The sequence below is a fragment of the Neofelis nebulosa genome, chromosome 5 (genome assembly GCF_028018385.1).
Source record: "Neofelis nebulosa isolate mNeoNeb1 chromosome 5, mNeoNeb1.pri, whole genome shotgun sequence".
Lineage (NCBI taxonomy): Eukaryota > Metazoa > Chordata > Mammalia > Carnivora > Felidae > Neofelis > Neofelis nebulosa.
In genome coordinates, this window is record NC_080786.1 from 72,486,037 (window position 1) to 72,504,004 (window position 17,968).

General features: G+C 36.2%; 1 long non-coding RNA gene across 1 annotated transcript in view; it reads right to left on the bottom strand.

Annotated features, from left to right (window-relative positions):
- The window catches only part of LOC131512205 (uncharacterized), a 315,375-nt gene that overhangs the window by 58,716 nt on the left and 238,691 nt on the right, over positions 1-17,968 (bottom strand). The window lies entirely within an intron of this gene.

A 17,968-nucleotide genomic window follows, 5' to 3' on the forward strand; every position in this document is an offset into this window, starting at 1 on the left:
ACCCATCATCTAAATGCTGGAAGTCCCCAGGTCTCAGTCTTTGAACCTCTCAGTTTTTCTATTTACACTTATCCTTTAGTGATCTCATCTAGCCTCATGGCTTTTGACAACACTAATATCTTGAAGACTCCCAAATCTAGATCTCCAGGCTTAAATTTATTTTATTTTATTTTATTTTATTTTATTTTATTTTTATTTTGGGGAAGTTAATTTTTTTTTCATTTTCACTTACATTTTCTACAGATTTATTAAAACACAATTGACAAATAAAACTGTATAAATTTAGGATGTACACATCATGATCTATTCTATGTATATATTGTGAAAAAATTGCTACAATAAAGTTAGTTAACACATCCATCATTTCACATAATAACCTTTGTGTGTGTGTCCTGAGAATATTTAAGATTTACTGTTAGTAGGTTTCAAGTATACAATACAATATTATTAACTATAGTCACCATGCTATAGATTAGACCCCCAGAACCCATTCATTTTATAACTAAAAGTTTATACTCTTTGGCTAACATCTCCCCATTTCCCCCAACCCCAGCCCCAGACAACCACCATTCTATTCTGTTTCTATGGGACTGACTTTTTTAGATTCCATATATTTAAGTGAGATCATACAGTATTTGTCATTCTCTATCTGATTTATTTCACTTAACATACTGCATTCAAATTTCATTCATGTTGTCTCAAATAGCAAGATTTCCTTCTTTTTATTGTTGATTAGTTTTCCATTTCACATTTTCTTCATCCATTCATCTGCTGACAGACACTTAGGTCGTTCTTATATCTTGGTTATTGTCAATAATGTGGCAATAAACATGGGTGCCAATATCTCTTCAAGTTAATGATTTTGTTTCCTTTGGATATACATCCAGAAGTGGGATTGCTAGGTCTAGTTTTTTACATTCCTAACAGTACACAGGATTCTCTTTTCTCCAAATCCTTGCCAACATTTGTCATTTCTTCATATATATATATATATATATATATATATATATATATACACACACACACATGTAATAGCTATTATATAATAACTATTATATATGATAACTATTATATATAATAACTATTATATATAATAACTATTATATATAATAACTATTATATATAATAACTATTATATATAATAACTATTATATATAATAACTATTATATATACATTTTATATATATACATTATTATATATATTATATATATATTATATATACATTAACAGGTGTGAGGTGACATCTCATTGGGGTTTTGATTAGTGATGTTAACTACCTCTTCATGTACCTTTTCACCATCTATATGTCTTTTTTTTTTTTGAAAAATGTCTACTTGGGTCTTTTGCCCATTTTTAAATTGGATTATTTGGGTTTTTTTGCTATTGACTTGTGAGTTCTTTATATATTTTCAATATTAAATATTATCAGATATATGGTTTGCAAATATTTTTGTTCCTATTCAGTAGGTTGCCATTTCATTTTGTTGATTATTTCCTTTGCAATGCAGAAGCTTTTTAATTTGATGTAGTACCACTACTCTTTTTTTTTTTCTTTTTTTTTTTTTTGCCTTTGGAGTCACATCCGAAAAATCAAGACCAAGTCAAGGAGCTTTTCCAAGTTTTCTTCTAGTTTATGGTTTCAAGTCTTCCATTCAAGTCAAGTCTTTAATGCATTTTGAGTTAATTTTTGTATATGATATAAGATAATTCTATATCTTATATAATTCTATATCTATATCTAAACAGTCTAATTTAATTCTTTTGTATGTAGATACACAGTTTTTCTGATACCATTTATAAAAAAGACTCTCCTTTCCCCATTGTATGTTCTTGGAATCCTTGTCACATGTGTAGGGGTTTATTTCTGGGCTGTTTATTCTGTTCCACTGGTCTATGTGTTGTTTTTATACTAATACCATACTGTTTGATTACTACGCTTTACAATATAGTTTGAAATAAGGAAATGTTGTACCTCCAAGTTTTATTGTTCTTTCTCAAGATTGCTTTAACATCTTTTGTGGTTCCATACAAATTTAGGATTGTTTTTTCCTATTTCTGTGAAAAATGTCATTGGAATTTTGATAGGCATTATACTGAATCTGTAGATGGCTTTGGGGGATATGGACATTACCCAAATAATATCAATTCTTCTGATCCATGAACATGGGATGTTTTCCCATTTACTTGTATCTTCTATTTCATTCATCAATATCTTAAGTTTTCATTGTAGAAATCTTTTACCTCCTTGGTTATATTTATTCCTATGTATTTTATTGTTTTTTATGCTATCATAAATAGGACTATTTTATTTATTTCTTTTTCAGACAGTACATTGTAGTATATAAAAACACAATTGACTTATGTATGTTGATTTTGTATCCTGTAGCTTTATTGAATTTGTCTATTAGTTATAATAGTTTTTTGTGTGAAGTCTTTAGGGTTTTCTATATATAAGATCATGCTATCTGCAAACAGAGACAATTTGACTCCTTTCTTTCTGATTTGGATTTCTTCTTCTTGCATGAATGCTCTGGCTAGGACTGCCAGTACTATATTGACTAGAAGTGGTGAGAGTGAACATCCTTCAGCATTAAATTTTAGATTCATAAATCCAACTGCCTATTCAACATCTTTACTCAAATGCCGAATAGATTTCAAAATCAACATGTTTATATCAGAGTTCCCCTTTCCATCCCAAAATGTTCCTATTAAAGTTTGCCTAATGCAGGCCTGCTTGAGGGGAGGAGAGAGTACAGCTGGTTTCTTTTCTTTCCTCATTATACCTCCTCCCCTCTCCCTAGCTCCTCTCCAGGATTAAACAGGATAGGGAGAAGGGTGAAAGTGGCAGGAAAGATCTACACTGACTATCATGTGTCTCTTGCCTTGCATTCTGAAAACTTAGTGCAATATTTCATGATAATTTTTTAAATGAATTAGTAGATAGAAGATGAAAAACAGAGGAGCCAGCCAAGATGTTATTTCCACAATTCATGTAAGAAATAATGGTGGACTAAACTAAGGAATAGTAATACAAAGAGGAAAAAGTGGACAGGATGGTAAAGTTTTCAGGAAATAAATTAGCCAGGAGTTGATGATTGATTGTAAGAAAGGGTGAATAAGTGGGAAACGTCAGAATAATTTCAGATTCTGAATTTGAGGTCTGGGTTGATACTGGTGGTATTGAGATAGAGAATACATGGAAAGCATACAATTTTGGAGAAAGAGTTCAATGGCTCAATTGCAGTCATATTGTAAGCTGATGTCTATTAGATATTAAGAAGGAGCTGAAGAAACTATTCATGTAATTTAAGTATAGATGATAATTTTAAAAAACATGAGAGATTTCTGGGAGGTGGCAGAATAGGAGAATGTGAGCTCACATCATCCCACAGACACACCAAGATAACAGCCATATCAGTGCAACTAACTCTGAAAACAACCCAAAAACCAGTAGTAGAACAGACTTTCCACAGTTAAGTTTAGAGAGGAGGCCACACTGAAAGGGTTAGGAAGGGTGGTGATGCAGTTGGGAACCAAACTCCCTGTGAGACTTAGTCACAAATGAGAAGGATACAGGAATGGAGAAGCAATAGGATCAGACACCCCAGGCAAAGGGGACCTGCACTGGAAAGATAAGCCCTGATGATATTTGGCTTTGAAAAGCAGTGGGGTTTAACTTCAAGCGTTTTTACAATCAGTGGGGCTTAATTCAGCAGGCCTAGCTTTGGGAGAGCAGGAGGGCAATAGGAAACTGAGTCCTTGACATTAAAGAGCCAGTTTAACAAATAACCCCACCAACATACAGCATAAAAGCAGCAGTTTGAAAAGTGCCTGAGGTATACAAGAAGGAGATTTATTTACTAACCTCAGAACATGCACTGGAGAGACAGGGATTTTTAGGAGACTTTTCTAAGAACAAGAGAGCTGGCAGGCACCACTTTTCTCCACTGTTCCCTCGACCTAAATAGCAGGACATTTGCAAGAACCAACACTAACATTCTCCACCTATCTTGCTAGCACCGTGCACCCTACCCCCATGTTCCCCTACAGATCCACGGCATCCAACCTGCCCCACTCAGCAGGTGTCCTCTCAAAGCCCCCCAACACCCTGTAAGTAGCCCCAGCAGGGACTGGCACCACTCCAAGGTGACTCCTGCCCTGAAAAGAGGGGAAGATAACCACACACAGCAGTGCACCTCCAGTCCAAGCCAAACCTTATAGCCAGTAGCATGGAGTACCCTGCCAATCAATGCAACAAGTGCAGCTCTGGAAGACAGACTGGTGGCAGGAATCTGGTCTGTCTGCCAGCCCTACCGACCAACAAAAGCCTCTCAGGGGACAAAGCAGGGAGAGCTCCTGACAGGTCAGTGTGATTGCAGTCCCAGCAAACAAGTTGAGGGGAGGCATCTGCCCAACTACAAGCCCACAGCAGCCTCAGACTGGCCAATAGCACAGTGACCTAACCCTGTCTGATGCACCCACAATAAGCAAAGTGGGCTATTGCAGCCAACTGGACTGAAGGTATATGTGGTTCAGTCACAACAGTAGGGTGTATGCAACCCACATAAGCGACACCTCTAAAATGACTAGTTCTTGGGGCGCCTGGGTGGCGCAGTCGGTTAAGCGTCCGACTTCAGCCAGGTCACGATCTCGCAGTCCGTGAGTTCGAGCCCCGCGTCAGGCTCTGGGCTGATGGCTCGGAGCCTGGAGCCTGTTTCCGATTCTGTGTCTCCCTCTCTCTCTGCCCCTCCCCCGTTCATGCTCTGTCTCTCTCTGTCCCAAAAATAAATAAAAAACGTTGAAAAAAAAAATTAAAAAAAAAAATAAAATGACTAGTTCTGGTAAAGAGGGGACATTATATTACAGGGCATCACAGGATATCTTCTTCAAAAGGCCACTACTTTCAAAAGCAGGAGATCTAGCTGACTTTCCTAATACAAAGAAACAAATACAGAGAGTTAGATAAAATAATGAAACAGAGAAATATATCCCAAATGAAAGAATAAGATAAAACCATAGCAAAAAAAGAAAGCTAAATGAAACAGAGATAAGCAATATGTATGTAGAGAAGTGAAAGTAATGATCATAAAGATACTCACTAGATTTGAGACAAGAGTAGATATTCTCAGTGAGACCTTCAACAAATAGTAATAAGATATTAAAAAGGATCAATCACAGATGAATAACTCAATAACTGAGATTAAAAAATACAGTAGAGGGACTCAATAGCAGATTAGAGGAGGGAGAAGAACGGATCAGCAACCTGGAAGATACAGTAATGGAAAGTAACCAAAATGAACAGCAAAAGGAAAAAAGAATAATAAAAAAATGAGAACAGGTTAAGGGAACTCAGCAACATCATCATACATGATAACATTCACATTATAGAGATCCCAGAGGGAAAGAGAGAGAGAAGGGGGCAGAACATTTATTTGAAGAAACAGTAGCTGAAAACTTCCTTAATCTGGGTAAGGAAACAGGCATCCAGATCCAGTAGGTGCAAAGAGCCCTCAACAAGATTAACCCAAAGAGGTCCACATCAAGACACATAGACACATGGTAATTAAAATGACAAAAAGGTGATAAAGAGATTGTAAAAGCAGCAAAAGAAAATAGTTACACACAGAAACACCATAAGGCTGTAAGTTGATTTTTCATCAGAAACTTTGCAAGCCAAAAGTGAGTAGTATGATATCTTCAAAGTGCTGAAAGAAAAAAAAACCTGAAAATATGAATACTCTACCCAGCAATATTAGCATTTACCATAGGAGAGGTAGAGTTTCCAGACAAACAAAAGTTAAAGAGTTCATCACCACTAAACCAGGCTTACACAATTTCCCCTTGTTAAGGGGAGTGGAAAGGAAAAGTCATATTCAGAAGTAAAAGAATTATGAAAGAAAAAATGCACAAATAAAAGCAAGCCTATAATAAAAGTAATGGATCAATCACATATAAAACCAGTATGGGACTTAAAGCACAAAAGCAGTAAAATCAATTATGTTTATCTATAGAAATCTGTCAAGGGACTCACAAAACAAAAAGAAGCATCATATCATATATATCAGCATGGAGGGAGAGTACCACTTACATCAATGGATAGATCATGTACGTAGAAAATCAACAAGGAAACAATGGCTTTGAATGATACACTGGGTCACATGGATTTAATAGATACATCCAGAATATTTCATCCTAAAGCAGCAGAATACACATTCTTTTCAAGTGCACATGGGACATTCTCCAGAACAGATCACATCCTAGGTCACAAATCAGGCCTCAACAAGTATAAAAAGACTGAGATCATACTATGCATATTTTTCAACCACAACATTATGAAACTTGAAGTCAACCACAAGGAAAAATTTGGGAAGCCCACAAATACCTGGAGGTTAAAGAACATTCTACTAAAGAATGAATGGGTCAACCAGGAAATTAAATAAGAAATTTTAAAAATATGGAAACAAATGAAAATGAATACATGACAGTCCAAAATCTTTGGGATGCAAAAATACTCATAAAAGGGACGTATATAGCAACACCAGACTTATCTCAAGAAGCAAGAAAAATTTCAAATATGCAACTTCAACTTATGCCTAAAGGAACTAGAAAAAGATCAACAAATGAAGTCTAAAGCCAGGAGTAGAGGGAAATAATAAAGATTAGAGCAAAATTAAATGATATAGAAACTAAAAAAAACCCAATAGGGCAGATCAATAAACCAGGAGCTAGTTCTTTGAAATATTAATAAAATTGATAAAATCCTAGCCAGAGTTATCAACATAAAAAGAGAAAGGACCCAAATAAATAAAGTCACAAATGAGAGAGGAGTAATCACAACCAACACAACAAATAAAAACAATTGTAAGACAATATTATGAAAAATTATATGCCAATAAATTGGGCAATCTGGAAGAAATGGATAAATTCCTAGAAACATACAAACTACCAGAACTGAAATAGGAAGAAATAGAAAACTTGGACAGACCTGTAACCAGCAAATAAATTGAACAGCAATCAAATATCTTTCAACAAGGGGCACCTGGGTGACTCATTTGTTGTGTCCAACTTCAGTTCAGATCATGATCTCAAGGTTCGTGGATTTGAGCCCCATGTCAGGCCCTATGCTGACAGCTCAGAGCCTGGAGCCTGCTTCAGATTCTGTGTTTTGCTCTCTTTCTGCCCCTCCCCTGCTCATGCTCTCTCTCTATCAAAAATAAATAAATATTTTTAAAAATTAAAAAAAAATCTTCGAACAAATATAACTCTAGGGCAAGGTGGCTTCACAGTGGAGTTATACCAAACATATAAAGAATAGTTAATACCTATTTTTCTCAAACTATTCCAAAAAATAAAAATGGAAGGAAAACTTTCAAACTTATTCTATGAGGCCAGCATTACCTTGACTCCACTAAAAAAGAGAACTATAGGCCAATATCCCTGATAAACATGGATATAAAAATTCTCAATAAGTAACAAATCCCATCCAACAGTAAATTAAAAGAATCATTCACCATAATCAAGTAGGATTTATTCCTGTACTGTGGGGTGGTTCAGTATTTGCAAATCAATCAACATGACACACCACATTAATAAAAGAAAGGATAAGGATCATGTGATCATCTCAATAGATGCAGAAAAAGGATCTGATAAAGTACAGCATTCATTCTTGATAAAAAAAAACCCTCAATAAAGAAGGGTAAGGGAGAACATAGCTCAGCATCATAAAGGCCATATAAGAAAAACCCACAGCTAAAATCATCCTAAGTGGGGAAAAACTGACTCTATGGTCAGGTACTATACAGGGATGTCCACTCTCGCCATTGTTATTTTAACAAGGTACTAGAAGTCCTAGCTTCAGCAATCAGACAAGAAGAAATAAAAGGTCCAAATCAGCAAGGAAGAAGTCAAACTTTCACTATTCACAGATGACATGATACTCTGTAGAAAAGTCAGAAGACTCTACAAAAAAATTGCTAGAACTGATACACAAATTCAGTAAAATCGCAGGATATAAAGTCAATGTACAGAAATCTGTTGCATTTCTATACACCAATAATGAAGCAGAAGAAAGAGAAATTAAGGAATTGATCCCATTTACAACTGTATCAAAAACCGTAAGATATCCAGGAACAAACTTACCAAAGAGGTAGAAGATCTGTACTCTGAAAACTATAGAACACTTGTGAAAGAAATTAAAGATGACACAAAGAAATGGAAAAACATTCCATGCTCATGAAATGGAAGAACAAATATTGTTAAAATGCCTATACTACCCAAAGCAATCCACACATTTAATTCAATCCCTATCCAAATACCAATAGCGTTTTTTACAGAGCTAGAACAAAGAATCCTAAAATTTGTATGGAACTACAGAAGACCCTCAATAGCCAAAGCAGTCTTGAAAAAGAAAAGCAAAGCTGGCAGCACCACAATTCCGGACTTCAAGTTATATTACAAAGGTCTCATCATCAAGACAGTATGGTACTGGCACAAAAACAGACACGTAAATCAATGGAATAGAAAACCCAGGAGAAAGAAAAAAAGAAAGAAAGGAAGGCCAGAAAATGACCCACAAATATAGGATCAACTACACTTTGACAAAGCAGGAGAAAATACCATTGGAAAAAAGACAGTCTCTTCAACAAATGGCATTTGGAGTACCGGAGAGCAACATGCAAAAGAATGAAACTGAACCACTTTCTTACACAGTGAAGGAAACAATTAACAAATCTAAAGGGCAATCTTCAGAATTGGAGAAGGTATTTGTAAATGACATATCTGATAAAGGGTAAGTATACAACATCTATAAATAATTTATCAAACTCAACACCCAAAAAACAAATAATCTAGCTTAAAATGGGGAGAAGACATAAATAGACATTTTTCTAAAGAAATGCAGCCAGATCAACACTAAACCATCTTGCACAACCAGAAAATTGATTTGAGGAATAACACAACAATCTGCACAACTTGAACTATAGAACTCGGCAGGTACGCAGCACGGAAAGAGAGGACGGGGGAGAGAAGCTGCAGAGGGCAGGGAGCTGTTTTTGCTTTCAGAGAGAGGACAGAGACAGGGGGAGAATATAGGAAAAGCACCCCCCCACACACACAAAAAGCAGCTGGAGAGAAAGTAGAGAATTGGAAACAGCCACAGGGACTGGACAAAAAAAGGAGAAGGGAGAAAGGAGAAGGTTTAAATTCCATTAAGACTCTATAAACAGGGGGAGCACAGAGTCTGAAACTCCACAGCTGGATACCTGGAGTTGCTCTGGTGGGAAGGGTGAATCCCTAGGAGCAGAGAACGAGGTTCAAGGGGTCCTTGGGCCACATGGGAAGAAGCAGTTCCCTGCTGAGAGGACATTTGGTAGAGGCTGTGTGGCCACCCCACAGGCAAAGGTCCCAGCAGACCCTGGATAACAACCACATTCACTGGTGTTGGAACAGGATGTTAAGGGTGAAGCCTGGCACCAGATGTGTGTTGTGATTTTCCATAAACCCTGAAACACTGCCGCTACAAGATTGTGCAAACTTTTTCTGGGGTGGGCTGGCACCCAGCCGGAGTCTCTGGCATCTGCAGCTGTGCGGTCTCATGAACGTTCCTGGGGCCAGCACCAGCCATTGCTTAGTGAGACCCTCCCCCAGAAGGTCAGAACAGATCAAAGCCGCAGTCCCTCAGAAATAAGGCATTGAGAAACACAGCCCCATTTGAGATAAAACTCAGGAAGGAGGTGCCGCCTGGCAGCCTGATGGCCTGGTCACAGACAATGTAGAAGCAGGGAGTAGATGGAAGCCAGAGACAAAGGAGGGGTGCTTGATTGCCAGTTGTGGAGAGGTCAGAGTTCTGATAGTAGAGACTGGGTAGCTGGGTGCCGCCATTGTCACCCCTCCAGTGCATGCACATACACACCTACACACGCCACAGCAATCTACCCCAGTAAGCTAAGCATCACCACCTAGTGGAGAATGGAGAGTAAACCCCACCCAACTGGGCCAACAGCGCTCTTGACAAACACAAGTCTCTCCACCTGCTTAATTTACAGACTATAAAGTGCTTCGTAGACTGACTTCTATGGGAAACCTGATGTAATTTCAATCATACTTCATTCTGTTCACTGGTCTTTGCATTCATTTTTTTTTCTTTTTCTTTTCTTTTCTTATTCTTGGTACAGAAAGAGAAAAAATCTATTTTTATTTTCCATTTTTATTAAAAGACTTTTCTTTAATTATTCCATTTTACTTTCATCATTTCATTTATTCTATATTATTGTATTCACTTTTTCAAAATTTCAAACATTTTCCTTTTATTTTTCCTTTTTTTCCTTTTCTTATCTTTCTCTTTTTTCTCTAATCCATCAAGCTTCTTTCAACAACCAGACCAAAACACACCTAGGATCTAGCATCCTTTATTTGATTTCTTTGTGTTGTTTTAAATTTTGTAATTTTATTTTTTTAACTTTATTAATTCCTTTTCTTCCTCCAAAATGACAAAGTGAAGGAATTCACCCCAAAAGAAAGGACAGGAAGAAATGACAGCCAGCAACTTAATCAACACAGATATAATCAAGACGCCTGAACCAGAATTTACAATCAAGATAATAAGAATACTAGCTGGGGTTGAAAATAGATTACAATCTCTTTCTGCAGAGATAAAGAAGTAAAAGCTAGTCAGGATGAAATAAAAAATGCTATAACTGAGCTGCAGCAGCAAGTAAGCAATATAGAGGACAAACTTATGGAGAATAATAAAGCAGAAAAAAGAGGAGACTATGGCAAAAGAGCACGAAATAAAAACTAGAGAACTCAGTGACTCATTAAAAAGGAATAACATCAGAATCATAGAGGTCCCAGAGGATGAAGAGAGAGAAAAAGGGGTAGAAAATTTATGTGAGGAAATCATAGTGGAAAACTTTCCTAACCTGGGGAAAGACACAGACATCAAAATCCAAGAAGCACAGAGGACTCCCATTAGATTAAACAAAAACCAACCATCAACAAGGAATATCATAGTCAAATTCACAAAACACTCAGGCAAGAAAATAATCATGAAAGCACCAAGGGGAAAAAAGTCCTTAACCTACAAGGGAAGTCAGATCAGGTTCTCAGCAGACCTATCCACAGAAACTTGGCAGGCCAGAAAGGAGTGGCAGGATTCAATGTACTGAATTGGAAAAAATATGCAGCCAAGAATTCTTTATCCAGCAAGGCTGTCATTAAAAATAGGAGAGATAAAAAGTTTCCCATAAAAACAAAAATTAAAGGGGTTGGTTACCACTAAACTAGTCCTGCAAGAAATTTTAAGGGGGACTCTCTGAGGAGAGAAAAGACAGAAAAAAAGAAAAAAAAAGACCAAGAGCAGCAAAGACTAGAAAGGACCAGAGAACACTACCAGAAACTCCAACTCTACATGCGACATAATGGTAATAAGTTCATATCTTTCATTATTCACTCTAAACGTCAATGGTCTAAATGCTCCAATCAAAAGACACAGGATAACAATGAATAGGGAAACAAGATCCATCTGTATGCTGTTTACAAGAGACCCATTTTAGACCTAAAGACACCTTCAGATTGAAAGTAAGGGGATGAAGAACCATCTATCATGCTAATGCTTGACAAAAGAAAGCTGGAGTAGCTATACTTATATCAGATAGTCTAGATTTTAAAATAAAGACTGTAACAAGAGATGAAGAAGGGCATCATATTGTAATTAAGGAGTCTATCCACCAAGAAGACCTAACAATTGTAAACATTTATACTCCAAATGTGAAGCACCCAAATATATAAATCAATTAATCACAAACATAAAGAACCTCATTAATAAAAATACCATAATAGTAGGGGACTTCAATACCCCACTTAGAGCAATGGACAGATCATCTAAACAGATAATCAACAAGGAAACAATGGCTTTGAGTGACACACTGGACCAGATGGACTTAACAGATATATTCAGAACATTTCTTCCTAAAGCAGCAGAATATACATTCTTCTCCAGTGCACATGGAATGTTCTCCAGAATAGATCACATACTGGGACACAAATCAGTCTTCAACAAGTACAAAAAATCAAGATCATATTGTGTATATTTTCAGACCACAATGGTATGAAACTCGAAATCTACCACAAGAAAAAATCTGGAAAAATGACAAATACTTGGAGACTAAAGACCATCCTACTAAAGAATGAATGTGCTAACCAATAAATTAAAGAGGAAATTAAAAAGTAGATGGAAGCCAATGAAAATGATAACCCACATCCCAAAACCTCGGAACACAGCAAAGGTGGTCATAAGAGGGAAGTATACAGCAATCTAGGTCTTCCTAAAGAAGGAAGAAAGGTCTCAGATACACAACCTAACCTTACACCTCAAAGAGATGGAAAAAGAACAGCAAATAAAACCCCAAACCAGCAGAAGACAGGAAATAATAAAGAATAGAGCAGAAATCAATTCTATGAAACCAAAAAACAAAAACAAAAACAAAACAAAACACAGTAGAACAGATCAATGAAACCAGGAGGTGGTTCTTTGAAAGAATTAACAAAACTGATAACCCCCTACCCGGTTTGATCAAAAAGAAAAAGGAAAGGACCCAAATAAATAAAATCAAGAATGAAAGGGGAGAGATCACAACCAACACAGCAGAAATACAAACAATAATAAGAGAATATTATGAGCAATTTAATGCCAATAAAATGGGCAATGTGGAAGACATTGACATATTCCTAGAAACATATATACTACCAAAACTGAAGCAGAATGATATAGAAAATTTGAACACACCCATAACCAGTAAAGAAATAGAATTAGTAATCAAAAATCTCCCAAAAACAAGAGTCCAGGGCCTGATGACTTTACAGGGAATTTTACCAAACATTTAAAGAAAATTTAAAACCTATTCTCTTAAAGCTGTTCCAAAAAATAGAAATGGAAGAAAAACTTCCAAACTCTTTCTGTGAAGCCAGCATTGCCTTGATTCTAAAACCAAAGACCCCACTAAAAAGGAGAACCAATTTCCCTGATGAAGATGGATGCAAAAATCCTCAACAAGATACTAGCCAACCAGATCCAATGATAATTAAAAGAATTATTCACCATGACCAAGTGGGATTTATACCTGGGATGTAGGGCTGGTTCAATATCTGCAAAACAATCAATGTGATCCATCACATCAATAAAGAAAGGACAAGAGGGGTGCCTGGATGGCTCAGTTGGTTAAGCATCCAATTTCAGCTCAGGTCATGATCTCTGTCCCGACTTCGAGACCCGCGCTGGGCTCTGTGCTGACAGCTCAGAACCTGGAGCCTGTTTAAGATTCTGTGTCTCCCTCTCTGTCTCTGCCCCTCCCCTGCTTGTGTTCTGTTGTTCTTTCTCTCAAAAATACATAAACATTTAAAAAATGAAAAAAAAAGGACAAGAACCACATGATCCTCTGAATAGATGCAGAGAAAGCATTTGACAAAATACAGCATCGTTTCTTGATAAAAACCCTCAAGATAGTAGGGATAGAAGGATCATACCTCAAGATCATAAAAGTTTTCCCTAAGATCAGGAACATGACAGAGATGTCCACTCTAGCCACTGTCAGTCAACATAGAATTGGAAGTCTTAGCCTCAGCAATCAGACAACACAAAGGAATAAAAGCCATCCAAGTCAGCCAGGAGGAAGTCAAACTTCCACTCTTCACAGATGACATTATACTTTATATGGAAAACCCAAAAGATTCCACCAAAAAACTGCTATAACTGATCCATGAATTCAGCAAAGTTGCAGGATATAAAATCAATGCACAGAAATTGGTTGCATTCTTATACACCAATAACTGAAGCAACAGAAAGAGAAATCAAGGAATTGATCCTATTTACATTTGCACCAAAACCCACAAAATACCTAGGAATAAACATAACCAAAGAACATACCTAGGAAATAAGCTAGGAAAGAAAATACCAAAGAAAATACCTAGGAATAAACATAACCAAAATCTATACAATGAAAACTATAGAAAGCTTGTGAAAGAAATTGAAGAAGACACAAAAAAAAAAGGAAAAATATTCCATGCTCACGGGTTGGAATAACAAACATTGTTAAAATGTTGATACTCCCCAAATCAATCTACATATTCAATGCAATCCCTATCAAAATGATATCAGTATTTTTCTCAGAGCTAGAACAAACAATCCTAAAATTTGTATGGAAACAGAAAAGACCCCAAATAGCCAAAGCAATCTTGAAAAAGAAAACCAAAGCTGGAGGCATCATACTTCTGGACTTTAAGATGTATTACAATGCTGTAATCATCAAGACATTATGGTACTCGCAAAAAACAGACACTCAGATCAATGCAACAGAAGAGAGAACCCAGAAATGGACCCACAAATGTATGGCGACCTAATCTGTGACAAAGCAGGAATGAATATCCAATGGAATAAAGACAGTCTCTTCAGCAAATGGTGCTGGGAAAACTGGACAGCGACATGCAGAAGAATGAACCTGGAACACTTTCTTACACCACACACAAAAATAAACTCAAAATGAATGAAAGACCTAAATGTAATATGGGAAGTCATCAAAATCCTAGAGGAGAAAGCAGGCAAAAACTTCTTTGACTTGGCCACAGCAACTTCTTACTCAACATGTCTCTGGAGGCAAGGGAAACAAAAGCAAAAATGAACTATTGGACCTCATCAAAATAAAAAGCTTCTGTGCAGTGAAGGAAACAGTCAGCAAAACTAAAAGGCAACCAATGAAATGGGAGAAGATATTTGCAAATGACATATCAGATAAAGGGTTAATATCCAAAATCTATAAGGAACTTACCAAACTCAACACCCAAAAAGCAAATAATCCAGTGAAGAATTGGGCAAAAGACATGAATAGACACTTCTCCAAAGAAGACATCAGATGGTGAACAGACACATGAAAAAATGTCCAACATCACTCAATATCAGGGAAATACAAATCAAAACCACAATGAGATATCACCTCACACCTGTCAGAATGGCTAACATTAACAACTCAGGCAAAAACAGATGTTGGTGAGGATGTGGAGAAAGAAGATCTGTTTTGCACTCCTGGTGGGAATGCAAACTAGTGCAGCCACTCTGGAAAACAGTATGGAGGTTGCTCAAAAAATTAAAAATAGAACTACTCTATGACCCAGTAATTGCACTACTAGGTATTTATCCAAGGGACACAGGTGTGCTGTTTTGAAGGGGGACACGTACCCCAATGTTTTTAGCAGCACTATTGATAATAGCCAAAGTATGGAACGAGCCAAATGTCCATCAACTGATGAATGGGTAAAGAATATATGGTATATGTATACAATGGAGTATTACTCTGCAATCAAAAAGAATGAAATCTTGTCATTTGCAACGACATGGATGGAACTGGAGGGTATTATGCTAAGTGAAATTAGTCCATCAGAGAAAGACAAATATCATATGACTTCACTCATATGAGGAATTTAAGATACAAAACAGATGAATTTAAGGGAAGGGAAGCAAAAAAATATAAAAACAGGGAGAGGGACAAAACATAAGAGACTCTTCAATATAGAGAACAAACAAGGTTGCTGGAGGAGTTGTAGGAGGGGGATGGTCTAAATGGGTAAGGGGCATTAAGGAATCTACTCCTGAAATCATTGTTGCACCATATGCTAACTAACTTGGATGTAAATTAAACAATAAATAGATTTTAAAAAGAGAGAGAGATCACCTCTCCCATGTTAGAATGACTAAAATTAAAATCATAGGAGAAAACAGCTGCTGGTGAGGATGCAGAGAAAGGGGGATTTTCACACTATTGGTGAAAATGCATTCTGGTGTAGCCACAGAGAAAAATGGTACAGAGTTTCCTCAGAAAGCTAAAAACAGAACTACCATATGATCTAGCAACCAGACTACTAGATATCACCTAAAGGATACAAAAATACTGATTTGAAGGGATATGTGCCCCCTATGTTTATAGCAGCATTATCAATAATAGCCAAATTATGGAAAAAGCCCAAATGTCCATTCACTGATGAATGAATAAAGAAAAAGTGGCATGTACATATAGAATGGAATATTACTCAGCCATAAAAAATGAAATCTTGCCATTTGCAATGAAATGGATGGAGGTAGACAGTATAATGCTAAGTGAAATAAGTCAGTGAGAGAAAGGCAAATACCATACGATTTCATTCATATGTGGAACTTAAGAAACAAAACAAATGAACATAGCAGGGAAAAAGAGAGCGGCAAACCATAAAACAGACTCTTAAAAATAGAGAACAAACTAAGGGTTGCTGGAGGGGAGGTGGGCAGAGATGGATAGGTTATATTGATGATGGGTATTTGGAAGGGTACTTGTGATGAGCAATGGGTGTTATATGTAAGTGATGAATCACTAAATCCTACACCTGAAACTAATATTACATTGTATGTTAACTAAGTGGAATTTAAGTAAAAACTTGGAAGGAAAAAAAAGAATGAAATCTTGCTATATTCAGTGACATGTATGGAGCTGGAGAGTATAATGGTAAGCAAAATAAGTCAGAGAAAGACAAATTCCATATGATTTCACTCATATATGGAATTTTTGAAACAAAACAAATGATTAAAGGGAAAAGGAGAGAGAGAGAGAGAGAGAGAGAGAGAGAGAGAGAGAGAGAGAACCAAGAAACAGACCCTTTATTGTAGAGAACATAGTCCTGGTTACCAGAGGAGAGGGGAGTGGGGGGATGGATGAAATAGGTGATGGGGATTAAGGAGTGCACTTGCTGTGATGAGCACCAGGTGATATATAGAATTGTTGAATCAATATATTGTAACCTAATATTATATTGTACATTAACAGGAATTTTTTAAAAATTAACAAAATTTTTAAAAATAGGCAAAGCGGTTGAATAGATATTTTTCCAAAAAAGACATACAGATGGCCAACAGACATATGAAAAGATGCTTGACATCAATAACTATCAGGGAAATGCAAATCAAAACCACAATGAGATACTACCTCACACTTGTCAGATGGCTAGAATCAAAAAGAGAAGAAATAACAAATGCTGGTGAGGATGTGGAGAAAAAGGAACCCTTGTGCACTATTGGTGGGAATGTAAATTGGTGCAACGTTTGTGGAAAACAGTACAGAAGTTTCTCAAGAAATTAAAAATCAAATTACCATATGATCTAGTAATTCCTTTACTGGGTATTTACCCAAGAAAAATTAAAACACTAATTTGAATATATATATGCACTCCTACATTCATTGCAGCATTAATTATAGTAGCCAATCAAGTCATGATCTCACAGTTCATGAGTTCAAGCCCTGTATCAGGCTCTGTGTTCACAGTGCCAAGCCTGCTTCAGATCCTCTATCACCCTCTTTCAGCCTCCCTCTCTCTCTCTCTCTCTCAAAAATAAATAAGTGTTAAATTTTTTAAAAAATATATAAAAGCCAAATTATTGAAGCAACCCAAGTGTTCACTGATAGGTAAATGGATAAAGAAGATGTGATATAAATATATATGTATATGAAAATATAGGAATATTTATTACTCAGCCATAAAAAAGAATGAGATCTTGCTATTTTGACAACACAGATGGATATAAAAGTATAATGGTAAATGAAATAAGTCAATCAGAGAAATAGAAATATCATATAATTTTACTCACATGTGGAACTTAAGAAACAAAACAAATGAATAAACAAAGAAGAAAAAAGATTAAAAAAACAGACTTAAATACAGAAAACAAATTGGTGGTTGCCAAAGGGCAGATGGTTGGGAGGAGAGACAACATAGATAAAGTCAATTAAGAACACTCTTTTCTTGATAAGCACTGAGTAATGTATAGAATTGTTGAATCATTATATTGTAGACCTGAAACTAATATCACCGTATGTTAATTATCTTAAATTAAAAAAAAAAAAGAAAGATATGTGAGAGTATGTAGCTATGATAAAATTAGTCTGGACAATAATA